Source organism: Haliotis rubra, unplaced genomic scaffold (genome assembly GCF_003918875.1).
Source record: "Haliotis rubra isolate DU_JTF1 unplaced genomic scaffold, ASM391887v1 Scf372, whole genome shotgun sequence".
Classification (NCBI taxonomy): Eukaryota; Metazoa; Mollusca; class Gastropoda; order Lepetellida; family Haliotidae; genus Haliotis; species Haliotis rubra.
In genome coordinates this window covers 563612-579126 of record NW_025767049.1, presented here as the reverse complement: position 1 = coordinate 579126, position 15515 = coordinate 563612, and the positions used below count along the sequence as shown (strand labels likewise).

The window sequence follows — 15515 nt, the reverse complement described above, 5'->3', positions numbered from 1 at the left end:
TTCCTGGTAGAGCTAGGCTCCACAGAGTGCCGAACAATTTCAGCATTTGATTAGGTTAATCTTATGTATCAAAGTATAATGTAGTATATCACAACAGCCGTACTTACCAAACCTTCTGTGAACTGCCAGGTAGAGTGGCTGCCAGGTAGAGACTCAGAGCCTAAGTGACGTACAGCCTGTTACTTCACTCGTTGTTTGTATGCATCAATGCACAACTTCATGAGTTATCGTTGATAAGGTAATATCTGACGTGAATAAACGAAATGAACAGATTCATCAGTGACGCGACCAGCAGATGTGTATTTCCGGATCGCCTGAAACAGAGTAACATCTGCAGCAAAATATCCTACCAATACATATCCCACTATTATGAAAGGAAAGTCCAGTATTGAAGTTTGGCTCACATGAATATTGTTGTGTTATCAACAGTGAAAGAAAATTATAATACAAGGCAAACTCAGAAAAGTCTCAGAATCAGACCTTCCATCAGGAATACCCCTCACAGTTACAGTGTCAGAGTTACCATCGGGAATACCCCACACAGTGACAGTGTCAGAGTTACCATCGGGAATATCTCTCAAGGTGACTGTTTCAGAGATACCATCAGGAATTCCCTCATCGTTACAATGTTCGCGTTGTCATTGCAAATGTCGAGGTGACAGTTTCGCAGTTACCATCGGGAATGCCACTTATATAGGAATTACCATGAAATCTTCAAAATTACCAGCAAGAACATCCCAGGTGGTCAAAGTGTCAAAGTTATCAACAGGAATATTCCTGATGGTGACAGTGTCAGAGTTCTTAGTTGATAGAGACCACGGTAGGAACTACTTTATCCCCCTACAGCCGATGTAAAACATGTACCATCTGTGAAAGTCTTGGTATGACGCGGTTGGGGATCAAAGCCACAACCCTTGGCTTTCTTGAAGACGCTCTGTGTCCAATAGAACGCGGAGATATTCCATAATGTCTTGTGTTCTTTGTGATATTAAGTACCTACTGATTACTCGGATAGCAATTGCGAATTACAGTCCTCACCACTGAGGTAAAACTTCATAAATGAAAGGGCTCTGACATACATAAACGTGACTTGTTTACTGCACCTGTAAAATGACAAGCGCCAAAGAAATCTAGTCACGTACACCTTGTTACGACATAAATTGTAATAACGCGGTAAAATGTAATAAACTGCGGCAAATTGTAATAACACTGCGGCAAATTGTAATAACACCGCGGTAAATTGTAATACCGCGGTAAATTGTAATAAAAAACGCGGTAAATTGTAATAACTGAACCGCGGTAAATTGTAATAAAAACTGCGGCAAATTGTAATAACTTAAACTGCGGCAAATTGTAATAACCCCTGCGGTAAAATATAATAAAATACATTTCATTGCCTATTATGCAAGGAAACATTTTACCGCGTTATTACAATTTACGTCGTAACACACCTGCATTCTGTGCGGTAGCATACATTGATCTATTTCTGTAATGGAAAACAAGAGTGCCACGGTACAGGAGCTCTTCTTTGTTCAGAGAATTTGCTACATGTGGTTTTAATAATATTGCAAAAGTCCCAACTCAGTTTTAGTTTTTCGCATATTTTGTGCTGAAGAAATAACGATGACGACTTAGTCCTCAGCAATTTTGCCATGATATCTATCACTCCAGCAAACCTCATATAAACAAGCAATTACACTATACTCAAAGACATAAGTTAACAACTCACACAGTCAGTGTTAAACTTTACTGCCGCGACTGAAACGTTATTACATGGAAAGAAAAATGTTTCAAGGTATAGTAACGATCATCACAGGGAAGATGGAAATGAGCCACAGCTCAAGAGGGGATGAAAGCAAGTTTACAAGGTCAGTGGAAAGTGTGTCCACGTTATGCATTGATGCAGAGACTGAAGCAAACATACAGCTCTCCATCTATCAATTTCCCCGAGTCCTTACATGTCGAACATATCCCAGGACGACTTTTGCACATCTTAAGTCGAAAGAACGTCTAGATATCACGCCTTTTTAGTGAACATTGCTACCCATCGTTCCCGAATATGTTATGCATCTTACAATTTCGAGCATTTCAAACAACCGCTAACTGCGTTTCTTCGACCATTTCGGTACACGCTTTCTCAAAATATTATTCACAAGATTGCAAATGAAAACATTCCATGTCACTTTTGCCTCTGAGTATATTTGTTTTCGCGAAAATGTGGTATCATCACTGAAAATCATAAACGCACAATGATGATATTGTCGGAGTCATAAATCGATGTTGCAGCTTCAACTAATATTGATTTACAATTATTCTAGTTCCACTACAATTAATTCGATTTTCATTATTGCTGAATATATATCAGCATGAAACATAACTGATCCTGATTGAAAATATTCAGTATTAGTGAGTATCAGATACATTAACAGTGCGGCAGCAAAATTGACCCCATTTCTACAGGCGGATAAGCTGTCTAGTGTGTATGATAATGATTAAAAAGCACAAGACTCCATCGAAATCACACAGTGGACTATAAGTAAAGGCACTATATCACACCACACATTTTCTCTCAATAATACTAACAATCAGCCTTCAGGGAAGCTACCATATAATATATTTAAAAAAATACTTATTTAGATTGCAATAATAAATTAAAAAAGTTCGAATGAATTAATGCAACGTTTCATTAAATCGACTCTAGCGCCTCATACCGGCTAAACATTATTTCAAGCGAACCCCATAGAGTAATGTCCCTTGGAGCACTCTTTACGAATATCCTACGCACAACTTGTGATTTCGATGTACTGAGCAATTGTTTACACTCCACATATGGCAAGTATCTCTGTTTGGAAGCCCTTCGCCTCGAAGTTTCAATTATCGATTCCATTCAAGTCGTGAGGGATAATAAGTATTTTATTGCATCAATAGGAAGCTAAAGTGACAGCATATGCCCCAATATATAATATAGGCCAACATATTGTTGAAAATGTGTGACATTGTGTCTTTAAGTGAGTGAGTAAGTTAATATTTATCGTCACTTCGGCAATATTTCAGCCATATCGTGACGGAACGTTTTATAATTATATTAGACATCAATAAAGTTAGAAATTAATAAACCTGTTGACGAAAAACAGTAAAACTACTAGTGTATCACAGATATCCATTTAAAACTAGCAATTAAATCTAAAATATTGAAACTATAAATGACAATACAATATAAAAACAGGCAATAGATAGCCAACGACTGAAGGTAGATACCCATACTAGGGACCATGGGGACTTACAGTACATTTGCTTCCTGCATGGTCCCTATCTGGATTTACACCATCCCCCTCAGCCGTTAGCAAGGTAGACAAATCTAGGCATACATTTAAAACCACACATATTCTACGATTAAAAATAGCGGAGAGTTTCAATTTACATTGAATGTTTGTGGACTGTGTACTTTACAGTACTTTAACCCCCCTTGAGGATACAGCCACTAACAATCGCAGTTATAAATTCAAACTTCCAATCATAAAATACCATTTATCTATTTACAAATCAGTTAACAAATCTAATTCTTTTAAAAATGCAATAATAAAATGAGAACTTATATGACTAAAAAGATCCTTCATATTTCGTGATTTGAAATAGATATCCCTTGTGATGGAATATTCAACACAGTCAAGCAGGAGGGATACAAAACGGAGGATCCTCACCTTTCAACAGGTACTAATGAGTATATCTTGTGTGGCCAGTACGACATCGTCGCATGATGACCTCTTCAAATCTGGACTGACAACCCTAGTAGGTGTAACAGATAGTTGGTTTGATTGCATGTAATTTATTTATACCTAACTGGGTGTCCCACTTCTTTTTGCATTAGATCATGGATGTAAGTTCTAATGCTAGCTTTGTAATCAGAGTATGGAATAAGAAGTGGTGTCACAGATTTGTTGAGTGCTGCCTTAGCAGCAAAATCGGCCATTCTGTTCCCGTAAATGCCAACGTGGCTGAGTAACCAACAGAACACGACGTCGTATTGGCCAGTAGCAAGATCATCATATAATTCAATAATTTCTATTAAAAGTGGATGTTTGCAAGACAGATTTTTGATCGCCTGAAGGCAAGAAAGAGAATCGGAAAAGATTAAGTATTGTTTATATTTACGGTGTTTATTAATATATTTTAAGGCTGTTAATATCCTTCTGCTGTAAAAATAGAGCTGTTATCAGGAAATCTAGAAGATGTTGTTTTGGAGCCAACGACAGTGGCACAAGCTACTGCACCTATCTCTTGGGGGGATTTATGGGGGATCTAGCCCGCACTTGTTTGGTGGGCGACAGGCTGTGTGCCCTAGAGCGGACTTTTTCGGACACGTCCATGTCCTCAAGTGATCCATATTTGTTGTACAATTTAATTCTATTTTCTGACCCTTTTGGGGCTCTGCCACTTAGTTTTTTCAAAGAATCTGGCTCTTTACCTTTGGTTTTAACGATTTCTGAAGATTTTAATGTTTATGGAGAAGATGACTCGTGATCAGAGGATGCTACTGATTGAATTTCAGACGTACAGGGAAGTAATTCTGGCGTTTGAACAAATATTGTAGATGAGAAAATCAAAGGAGATTCTGATGTTACCCAACTCAAATTGGTTTGACAGCTTGCAGAACATTTTGTTACTCTTGTCGTTGCTTCCGACGATGTTTTGGTTACAGAAGCATAGCTTTCTTAATTTTCAGAGCTTTGGACAAGTTTTTTGGCATCCGACAAACTAATGTTTCGGGTGAATTTTATTTTGTTGATCTCCCTTTGATGCTTCCAGACAGGACAGTCTTTAGAGAATGATGAGTGGTCACCAGTGCAGTTTGTACATTTCTTAACATTACTGTCACAATCTTCTGTTATATGTGTCTTTTCACCACAGTGAGTACACACAACAGACGATGTGCAAGTATTAACCCCATGACCGAACTTTTGGCATTTGAAGCATCTAAGAGGGTTTGGAATGTACATTTCAACGTTGATGTTACAGTATCCTGCTTTTAGTGATTTTGGAACATTTGGAGAAGAGAAAGAAAATAGATACGTATTTGTTTTTATAGTAGCATCATTTCTACGGGTTGTGGGCACCCGTGAAGAGCCACCTCCTCGTGGTGGGTGCTGGGTAACGCTAAGTGCTCTTCAACCCCCCGTTGTGGACCCGGGGGTATATATGGTCCACCAACCCGTTTGCCGTGGGTTGCGCCCCTGTGTCGGTGGAGGAAGGGAGTCTGGTGGTTGAGGGCACTGGTTCCAGGAACAGAGTTCCTTTGCCCAACACACCACTGTGCATGGTGATTATATTTGCACAATAAATTATTATTTGGGTCTTGGAAATTTAGATTTGCAATGTTTAAATTATTGATAACTTTATATTGCCTAGAGTCCTTTGCCAGAAGGCGGTGGCTCATGGGCCAATCTGGTGATGTTGACCTCCAAATTCAATATGTGTCCAATTTCTTGTCATGTGCAAGAACCAGCCTGATATTTAATTGGTATACACATATTGCTATTTGTGTCATACTCGCTGGAGTATAACATCCCTGTATCCCTGGTGTCAGCATCTTGGAGATCCGGTGCTAATTGACATCGTCCTTGTTGACTCTCCATGGTGGGTGGGGAGCAGGGATGATGAATTATTTTCCTTTCATTATGGCGTCCCACAAGTTGGTTCATCTAGGAATGAAAAGAAGAGGAGACTGAACGAGTTAGATCACTCTAACGGAAATATTTCTGCAAACGTTGAATCATGGGCTCGATTCTTAGTTATTGAAGCTACGGATTTTCTGCCAATTAAACTAAACCCGTTTGCTATTTCAAAAGCTATCTCTGGGATTTGTGGCGATGTAAAGAATGTCACTCGTCTCCGTACTGGGTCACTTCTGGTGGAATGTGCACGGAGGCAGCACTCTCCCAATTTGCTATCAGTTAAAACATTTGCAAATGTTGAAGTTGCTGTGTCTGTGCACAGAACTTTAAATACTTGTCGGGGTATCATACGTGACCGGGCACGGTGTTTGTATGATATGAGTGAAGAAGACATTGCTACAGAGCTTGAGGACCAAGGTGTTACGGCAGTAAAGCGTTTCACCATCAAGAAAGGGGGAATCTTTACTAAAACAAATACGTATCTGTTGACTTTTGCCAGATCGTTGATTCCGCAATCTATCAAAGCAGGTTACTTTAAGATCGGGGTGGATGTGTATGTCCCCAATCCACTTCGGTGTTACAAGTGTCAGCATTTCGAACATGGGTCTCATTTATGCCGTAATTCTGCAGTGTGTCATCGTTGTGCAGACAACCATGACGGTAACGACTGTCAGAACGATTTTAAATGTGCAAACTGTGACGGCCCAATAGTTGCTTCATCCAGGTCCTGCCCTATATATCAAAGGGAATCGAAAATTATGAAAATCAAATGTGAAAAGAATATTCCTTATCTTGAGGCCAAGAAACTTTTCATGAGTCAGTCTTCAACTCAGTTAAATATCTCATATTCCGCCGTAGTCGCCCGCTCTGCAGAAATGACCTCTACTGCATGTCAGACTGACTTGACTTGGGTCAAGTCAGCTCAACCTTTTTCATCAACGTCAGCCATGACACCAACTACCCCAGTCATTAAATCTACGTCTGGTTCCCAGACAGATGAAATTGATTCCGTCAACCCATCTCAAAAGCCAATGTCAAAACCAGCCAGCGACCAACTTTAAAAAAAGAAAGGAAAACAACAAACAAAAGACGAACCACCTTCTGTCCCTCTACCTTTAGTGGTTCCAAGTCAGATTGCATTTTGACTTCTAGATATGGAGGTTACTCCGTCCTCACAGGACAGGCAGAGGCACAGTTCCTCACACACCAGTCAACGATCGCCAATGACTCAATTGCCGACTTTTATGCAGTGGAATTGCAGAGGGCTAAGGAATAACTTTAATGAGATACAATTATTAATACAGGATTTTAAATCATCAGCATTATGTCTAAAGGAGACATATCTAAAAAATACAGATAACTTTAATCTACGACAGTACAGTGATTATCACACTTTTTCTCCTAAAGGAGCAACAGGAGGGGCATCTATTTAGGTGCGACAGGGTATAATACATAGCCCTGTCCGTCTTAATACCAATCTCCAAACAGTAGCTGTTCGTATTACACTGCACATGACACTCACGTTGTGTAGCTTGTATATACCTCTGTCTTCTGATATTCGACTGTCGGATCTTAAGAATCTATATGATCAGCTTCCGAAGCCATGTCTCATCATGGGCGATCTGAACAGTCACAACCCGCTTTGGGGAAGTGACCATACTAATACTAAAGGTAAAATCTTTGAGGAATTTATTTCCGATAATCACCTATGTATATATAACGATAATTCTCCCACTTATCTACATCCAGCTACGGGAACATATTCTTCCCTGGATCTGTCAATTATTGACTCCAGCTTGTATAATGAATTTGAATGGGTGGTCCATGATGACCTTTGTGGGAGTGATCACGTCCCCACCATTCGCAAAACAATGAACCTTGGTGATGATCCACCTTTATCGAGAAGGAACTTTGCCAGGGTTGTCTGGTCATTATATGAGACTCTGTGTGCTGAACACTTAACTCATGATCGTTTTAGGAACAGCGAAGATCCTATTCAGTCGTTTTCTGACATCCTTAATGGCATTGCTGACAGAACAATTCCTCAGTCCTCTGCAGTTCCACATATTCGTAAACCATGGTTCAATAACGAATGTAAACTGCCCAGAAAGTGTAGGAAGAAAGCAGAAAAATATTTTCGCCGACATCCTACTGTCCATAATTTAGATAAAGTTAAAATGTTAAATACCGAGGCGCGATGCAGTTTTAAACAGAATAAGCGTCAGTCTTGGCGAAACTATGTTTCCAAAATAAATTCGCGCACACCGATTTCCAAGGTGTGGAACATGATACAAAGAATAAAGGGCAAAGGTTCCAAATCTACCATTCACCATTTAAAGGATGGTGATAATTTGTTAACTGATAAGGCTGACATTGCCAATAAGCTTGGTGAAACTCTCGCCAAACATTCGTCTTCATCCAATTATGTCCCTGAGTTTCAGAAACATCAGAAACAACAGAAGAACATAATATATTTTACCTCAGACAATGGAGAAGACTACAATGAATTATTTTCAATGCATGAGTTACGTACTGCCCTTGAGCAAGCTCATGATACAGCAACAGGGGCTGAAAATATACACTATCAGCTCTTGACGCATTTACCTGAATCATGTTTGGAAACCCTTCCAAATATTTTTGATACAATGTGGACTTCAGGGAATTTCCCCACTTCGTGGCGTAAAGCCATAGTATTCCCTACACCAAAGCCTGGCCGGGATCATACTGATCCGTCTAATTACAGACAAATCTCTTTAACGAGTTGCGTCTGTAAAACCATGGAACGACTAGTAAATAGTAACTTGTTTGAGTGGCATTTTAGAAGTTGAGACGTACAATATGGAACAAGTTTTTATGGATAACAACTTCTTTATTTCGTGAGTGCGACGTTTCGATACAGATTCCTGTACCGTTGTCAAGCAAGAGTGATACATGAAGTGGAGGAGCTGCATATTTATGCCGTGTATAACAATGAAACTACATACATTGTAATTGACAAAGGAAACACCTTATTTGCCATAATTGGTTAAGCAGTAAGCTGATGAAGCCAGTGAGTACACAAAGGATAGTGAATGGAAGCCAGAGATGTATAAATACAGGAGTGGTACAATGAAGGAGATGTTTATACAATAGGTGCGATGTTTATACAATAGATTGGGCTTGGTGGAGGAGTGGATCATAAGCTGATGGAATGAAGTATCCTTGGTCACGGTTGATGGTGGGCTTATGGCGTTTGATGTGAATGGCTTCGGTGAGCTTGCGTTTAGTGTAGTCCGTTTGGTTGTTGGCGAGAATGGTGAAGTCGGACCACTCTATTTGATAATTGGGGTTTGCTTTGATATGGTCAGAGATAGCTGATTTGGTGTCGGAGTTAGCAACAGAGGTGCGATGTTCTTTGACTCGGGTGTTGATGGGTCGGGATGTTTCACCTATGTAGCTTTGTCCACAATCACAGTTTATTTTATAAATAACACATTTCGGGTTGTTGTTGTTGTTGTTGACAGTGGGTTGTTTTCTTCCGTTGGCATGGAGGAGGTTGTGTCTATGCCTGCCTGTTGTTTCAGGAGTCGGCTGACTTGATGTGATGGTTTACCTATGTAGGGAATGGAGATCTTGATGGGGGCTGATTCTGGTTTAGATCTTTTGGCAGGAGGTGAAAGCGTTGCTTCGATGGTTCTGTTGACTATTTCACGTGGGTAGTGGTTGCGTTCTACAAAGACTTTCCTTAGGTGTTCAATTTCTTCTTGTAGGTTTGTTAATCTAAACCAGAATAAGCCCCCATCAAGATATCCATTCCCTACATAGGTAAACCATCACATCTTGAAACCAATAATCTCATAACAAATATTCGATGTGGTTTCAGGAAAAATCGTAGTACCATTGATCATTTGGTACGTTTAGAATCCTTTGATAAAAATGCTATAATAAATAAAGAACACGCTGTATCGATATTCTTCGATCTCGAGAAAGCGTACGATACCACCTGGAAGCATTGCATTTTAAAGGATTTACATTATTTTGTTTTAAGGGGTCGTTTACCTCTTTTTATATAACAGTTTTTAACAGACAGGCAATTTCAAGTCCGAGTGGGTTCAACCCTGTCTGACCATTATAATCAGGATTAGGGTGTCCCTCAAGGCAGTATTCTGTCCGTAACATTGTTTAGTATTAAGATCAACAGTTTATCCAAGGTTTTAAAAGATTCAATCGATGGATCACTTTTGTTGGATGATTTTAACATTTCTTGTCGTGGTAAGAATATGCATACTATTGAACGACAACTACAGTTGTGTTTAAACAAAATAGATAAATGTTGTCTTGAAAACGGCTTTAAATTGTCTAAATCCAAAACTAATTGCATATCTTTCTGCCGTAAATATAAACCACATAAAGACCCAGAACTGTTTTTAAATGGCACTCCCATCAAGGTTGTAAAAGAGGCCAAGCTCTTGGGTCTGATTTTCGACTCCCATTTAACCTTTCAGCCACATATTAAATCCCTAAAAACTAAATGCCTGAAGGCACTCGATTTATTGAAAGTCGTTTCTAATTCAAAGTGGGGAGGGGACCAAACTACCCTCCTACACGTATATAGATCACTGGTCCGCTAGAAGCTGGATTATGGCTCCATCGTATATGGTGGAGCCTGTAAAAGCAACCTAAAACTATTAGATTCTGTCCACCACCAAGGTCTGAGACTTTGTCTTGGATCATTCAGAACATCTCCTGTTGACAGTCTCTATGCCGAGGCAGATGAACCATCTCTTACCCAACGCCGTATAAAATTATCATTACAATATATTACCAAACTATATTCTAACGAGTCTAATCCTGCATTTCACTGCAAGTCGACCTAACACTCACTAAATTTAAAAAATCAGAAACTAATGACTTACTATATAAACAAGAATATATTCAATTAAAAAGTAAATATAATACATATAAATCCTTATTTACAGATGGGTCCAAGGATGGTGGCGCGGTTGCTTGTGCCAGTGTCATTGGGTCCAAAACAATATCTTCCAGATTACCCAATGAGAGTTCAGTTTTCACAGCAGTAGCAAACGCAATACTAACAGCACTAAAATATATAAATAGACACCCTAAATATAAACAATATGTATCTCTTTCTTGCCTTCGGGCGATTAGAAATATTTCTTGTAAACATCCACTTTTAATAGAAATTATTGAATTGTATAATGAGCTTGCTACTGGCCAATGCGACATCGTCTTTTGTTGGTTACCCAGCCATGTTGGTATTTCTGGGAAGACAATGGCCGATTTTGCTGTCAAGGCAGCACTCAACAAATCTGTGACACCACTTCTGATCCCATACTCTGATTACAAAGCTAGCATTAGAACTTACAACCGTGATCTGATGCAAATGAAGTTGGACACCCAAGTAGGTAGAAAAATTACATGCAATAAAACCAACTCTCGGTTACACCTACTTGGGTTGTCAGTCCAGATTTGAAGAGGTCATCATACGACGATGTCGTACTGGCCACACAAGATATACTCATAAGTACCTGTTGAAAGGTGAGGATCCTCCGTTTTGTATCCCTTGTGATGAAAGAATCACGGTCAAGCATGTCCTGCTTGACTGTGTTGAATATTCCATCACAAGGGATATCTATTTTAAATCACGAACTATGAAGGATCTTTTTAGTAATGTCATTAATGTCACATTATAGCATTTTTAAAAGAATTAGATTTGTTAACTGATTTGTAAATAGATAAATGGTATTTTAAACATGGTAGTATAAATTTGCAACTGCGATTGTTAGTGGCTGTATCCTCGAAGGTGGTTGAAGTAGCGTAAAATTATTATCCTCCTGAGAGGGTATGTAAGTCCCAAAACTTTCAAAGTTAAATTTTTGCTTACCCGATTTTTCAAACGTAGTATATTTGTTCCTTTAAATTTCGGCTAAACTTGTCCTACAATCGCCAGCGGCTGAAGGGATGGTGTAAATCCAACTAGGGTCCATGCAGGTAGCAGAGGCACTGTAAGTCCCCATGGTCCCTAGTATGGTGATCTACCTTCAGTTGTTGACGATATATAGCCCATTTTACATTGTATTGTCCAGAAATAATTTTCTACTTTTAAAGATATATGCTAGCTAGTTTTAACTCAATCTGTGATACTCTAGTAATTTTACTGTCCTTCGGTTTTATATATTATATGTATGTATTATGAATTTAGAACTAGTTTTAGTCACGATATGGCTGAAATATTGCCAGTGTGACTTTAAATTTTAACTCACTCACTCACTCTACGGGTTGGGAAACGCTTGACATAAAGTACGCCTTGAACCTTCATCTCGGTGACGATGTCAAGTTCTGACATGTCAGCAAACAATCGAGCGCGATCCCTGATAATTCCTTTGCTCGTGTTGAGTGTTTTGTGAGCAGAGACCGTGACTAAAATGCCGACAAAAGAATCAGTACTCATAGGGTTGGTGGCTTGTTGCCTTTATGCACACTCAACAAGCAGAGCACCGGAACGAAATCGCTTAATGCTCTTAACATCACCGGCAATGCCTTGTATACCTTTAGCTACGGCGAAAGGATTCAACTTGAAAGGTGTCTTGTCAATAGTTTCAAGCACAAGAAAACGTGGCCAGTAATCAATTGAGTTGGGCAGTATGAGGTCAGTTTCAACGGGATCAGTGTCAAGGTGATACTTGGTCTTTTTTTCTTTTTTTTTTTTTTTTTTTGTGGGGGTGGGGGTTCGTAAGCCCCACCCTCCACGGAGTATCACAAAGACAATGCTAAAAACAAGTGGATTTCCAACTTGCAGCACCAAGGATACCCGGATGATATACTCTAGCAGAAGTATTTAAAGATTAATAATTCCTCCAGATTGGCCCATGAGCCACCGCTTTCTGGGCTTACGACTCTAGGCAAAAGTATACAGGATATTAAGTATTTGAAATTCTGAGATCAAATAATTTCGCCAAGACTTAAAGAAATCATGTTATCAGTTTTAAAAAAATGTTGTGCAACAGTATACAGTTGTAGCACATGGCTTGGCGTGACCAGCCGATTGATAGAACCGGGCCAGTTCTACCGCCCGTCTAGGTGAAATAAGGGGCGAAGTGGTGTGTTGGGCAAAGGAACGCTGTTCCTGGAACCAGTGCCCTCAACCACCAGACTCCCTTCCTCCACCGACACAGGGGCGCAACCCACGGCAAACGGGTTGGTGGACCATATATACCCCCGGGAAGAGCGCTTAGCGTTACCCAGCACCCACCACGAGGAAATAGCTTTTCACGGGTGCCAGGTTGCTAGTTCCCACATTGAAATGACCCTCTGTTGAAAGAAGTATGTAATGACCCACAACTTACCTAAACTTCCAAACAGGTGTAGGTCTTCTTTCGCTGAAGTGTGCCTGATCACTGATATAACTTCTTTGTCACCCTGTCAAAAGCCACCTACATATTTTCCTGTGTAATTATTCAAAACACGTGTATACCTTGGCGTCGTCAAGTGACACTACAAAGACTCCAGTTCTCGCAATGGAAAATGCGTGTGGGGAACACTGATATACTGTTTGAATTTAAACTGAACTTAAATATGAAGCATACAACTTAATGGATGACAACTTTAGATTTATTTCATAGATCTCTCTATTGGCTCTATGCAATAAATATGAAGTTGTCATCCATAACGTTGTATGTTTCATATTTGAGTCACCAACTTCCAGAATGTCGATCAAACAATTGAACTTAACTGGACGCTCAATCTGCTAACAACTTGACACTTGCTGAAGATGTATCTATATCGAATTTGTAATGTTTTATAGGGTCATTACTATCTAGACAATAAGACATTTAAATAAAAAGATTGATGCTAAAATGCAGATAATGAAATATGTATGATTCCATGATTTGGCAATGATGTATTCTCTTTCATTAAAATCGGAAAGACCTACGGATAGGGGAATATTACCATCCACAGACATCAGTCATGATCATTTACGATAAATCATTTGATAAATAATGTGAAAGTGTCAATGTTCTAATGGATGGCTATGTCTATTTTATTTGTAGTTACAAGGCATTATCTGCACTCCCTATAAAAACAAAGGTGACAACACAGATCCTGAGACCTACAGCGGCATCAACCTTTGTTCGGAAATCTACACTACACTCGTCTGTACGAATCCTGGAATGTCCACTCTATCATTACTGTGACACAAGCTTGATTTTGGCAAACTCTCATCTCAAGTCGTGAGAGTTAATGGTTCCCTTGAAAAATTGGGGTGAGACAGGAAGTACACCTCTCGACATAGCTATTTCGCGTATTTGTGATAGACCAAGAGGTTTACCTGAAATGTTGTGAAGGACTGAATGAATTCTGTATGTTACCTTGTGATGGATATAGACATTCAAAGCGTTGTGCAACATTATATGCTACTGATACAATGCTTTAAGTTAGAAAGACAATAAGTAAGAAAGACAATAAGTAAGAAAGATTTCCTGATAATTTTGCATCTGTCTGTAGGATATGAAACTTAAGAGTTGATTTATCATAGACATAACTATTGGCATTTTGCTGAATAATCTATCCTGCAAATTTAAATACAGGTTTTCCTTTCCAAGGAGTTATTTGATTGTCTGTTTTGTTTACAGGCCTCTGTCGTGTGGAGCAATAGTCCTTAACTCGGGCTGAATTCAACAAGAACATCTCTGATGCTGACAGTGTCAAAGATAACAATAGTAATCTTCCTGATGGTGAAAGTGTCAGAGTTCCTAGTTGACAAGAGACCTGGGTAGGAATTGTTTTAACCCCCTATAGCCGATGTAAAACATCTGTAAAGGGCTTGGTATGTATTCCTTAATTTAGGCATGTGTTATTTGTGATATTACGTACATACTGATTACTCAAAAAATAATTTCGTTTACGAATTACTGTACTGACTATTGAGGTCGATCAGTGCACTCTTCATAAATGAATGTGCTCTTAAAATAACTTGTGACTTGTTTACTGCACTCGTAAAATGACAACCGCCAAAGAAATCTAGACAGGTATACCTACATTCTGTGAGGCAGCATGCCTTGATTTGTTTCATTAATGCAAAACAAGAGAGCAGAAGCGTACATTTGATCAGTGGTAAAAGGAGTACGGGGTGAGCATTTGCTAAATGTGGTTTTAATGATATTGAAAACGTACCAAATCTGTTTTAGTTTTTCGCATATTTTGTGCTGAAGAAATACTTAGTCCCTTGCCACTTATGACATCTGTAATTCCATAAACAATTAAACTGTACTCAAAGTCAAAGGTTATTGCGGCACAAACCAACCAACCCCCTTCCCCCCCCCAATAAATAAATAAATAAATAAATAAATAAATAAATCAGTGTTAAACATTTATTGCAGTCATTAAAATGTTATCACACTGAAAGAAAAAAGTGTCAAGGTATGGTAACGATCTACAGTCGATAAGAACATTGCGACTGAACCTAGTTTTAAATTCATAAAAAATACATATAATATATACTAGGCACATAAAGAAACTGTGCATACAAAAATTTAAAATCGAAATTTATCAAACCAGTTAAGACACATAAGGATTTAAACTCAGAGATTAGTGACATGTATCCAACATGCATGCACGTGCCACGTTCCGTGACGGCAGTGGGTTCGTCCTTGAGACGTGCATACGTTGTTGCACGTGCATCCCGGGAAAGAGAAACAGAGCAAATGAATGCCACACAATACTGTCACTTTGGAAAGCTCAAACCTTGCGATCGTTCAAAAAATTAAACGGCTATTAAAACGCATAGCATGCCAAGGCTCACGTCTGCACAACTTCATGAGGCCACTGGGATGGTCCGTGGGG

At 39.1% G+C, this 15515-nt stretch overlaps 1 protein-coding gene across 4 annotated transcripts in view; it reads right to left on the bottom strand.

Annotated features, from left to right (window-relative positions):
- Window positions 1–15515, bottom strand: part of LOC124286008 (sodium- and chloride-dependent betaine transporter-like) — a 99238-nt gene that overhangs the window by 15255 nt on the left and 68468 nt on the right. For 2 of the 4 annotated variants that reach the window (XM_046722326.1, XM_046722328.1), the window contains exon 2: window positions 108–314. The exons of 1 other annotated variant lie outside the window; for it this stretch is intronic. The gene's annotated coding sequence lies outside the window, so the exon portion shown is untranslated. The remainder of the gene's footprint in view (window positions 1–107; window positions 315–15515) is intronic. One more of the 4 variants, XM_046722327.1, reaches the window with a different exon arrangement.